Source organism: Sus scrofa, chromosome X (assembly GCF_054392235.1).
Source record: "Sus scrofa isolate SSC_HxYL_T2T_F1_AM1 chromosome X, Sscrofa_HxYL_maternal_Yorkshire_Landrace_v2.0, whole genome shotgun sequence".
Classification (NCBI taxonomy): Eukaryota; Metazoa; Chordata; class Mammalia; order Artiodactyla; family Suidae; genus Sus; species Sus scrofa.
The window spans coordinates 50929220-50930610 of NC_139401.1; the positions used below are offsets into that span (position 1 = coordinate 50929220).

Below are 1391 nucleotides of genomic sequence, written 5' to 3' on the forward strand. Positions count from 1 at the left end.
AACTAAATGCAATTCTTCTAAGGTCAGAAACAAGGTAAGGATGCCCACTCTTGCCACTTTTACTCAATATAGTTTTGGAAGCCCTAGCCACAACAACTAGACAAGAAAAAAAATGAGGCTGTCAAATTTGAAAAGAAGAGGTGAAACTGTCACTGCCTGCAGAGGACATGATAATATACATAGAAAAATCCTAAAGATGCTACCAAACAACTACTAGACCTCACCTTTACTGAACTCAGACTAGAGTTCAGTAAAGTTGCAGGACACAAAATTAATATGCAGTGCTCATTTCAGCAGCACATATATTAAAATTCGAACGATACAGAGAGGATTAGCATGGCCCCTGCACAAGGATGACGTGCAAATTTGTGAAGCGGTCCATATTTGCAACTGGGTCACCATGCTGTGCAGTAGAAAATTGACAGAACAGTGTAAACCAGCTATAATGGAAAAAAATAAAAATCATTATATATTTTAAAAAAAAGACTGAAGGAAGCTTTGGTAAAGAGCTGCATTTCATTTGGGCCTCCTTCCCCTAAAACAGGGTATGAAAAAGATTATGAGATTCAAGCAAAATGTACATTATCTCAATAGACAAATGTTAGTAATTTAAGAAAAATGTAATATTGCTGTAATAAATAATCCTTGATGACAAAAAAATTGATATACAGAAATCTGTTCCTTCTCCATATACTAACAATGAACTAAAAAAAGTAAAGAAAGAAAATTAAGGAAACAATCCCATTTACAATAGTATCAAAAAGAGGAAAATACCCAAGAATAAATCTAACCAAGGAGATAAAAGACCTGTATTCAGAAAACTATAAGACATTGATTAAAAACTTGAAGATGACACAAACAGATTGAAAGATATACCATGTTCAATGGCTGGAAGAATTAAAATTGTTAAAATGACCATACTACCCAAGGCAATCTATATATTCAATGCAATCCCTATCAAAGTATCAATGACATTTTTCACAGAACTAGAATAAATAATTTAAAAGTTGGTATGGAAACACAAAAGACTGGACTTCCCGTTATGGTGCAGTGGAAATAAATCTGACTAGGAACCATGAAGTTGTGGGTTCCATCCCTGGCCTTGCTCAGTGGGTTAAGGATCCAGCCTCGCCATGAGGTGTGGTGTAGGTTGCAGATGTGGCTCAGATCTGATGTTGCTGTGGGTGTGGCGTAGGCTGGCAGCTATGGCTCTGATTGGACCCCTAGCCTGAGAACCTCCATATGCCACGGGTGCAGCCCTAAAAAGCCAAAAAAAAAAAAAAAAAAAAAAAAAGCCTAAAAAATCCTGAGAAAGAACATAGTTGGAGATATCACACTCCCTTACTTCCAAAAAAATATAATCTATAAAAATTTTGAATCAGTATTCGTAC

General features: G+C 35.9%; 1 non-coding gene across 1 annotated transcript; it reads left to right on the top strand.

Annotated features, from left to right (window-relative positions):
- Positions 1 to 281: 281 nt before the first annotated feature.
- LOC146394613 (U6 spliceosomal RNA) lies at positions 282 to 388 on the top strand. Its single transcript, XR_014835950.1, has one exon. It is a non-coding gene; the product is annotated as a U6 spliceosomal RNA (small nuclear RNA).
- The last annotated feature ends 1003 nt before the right edge of the window (positions 389 to 1391 follow it).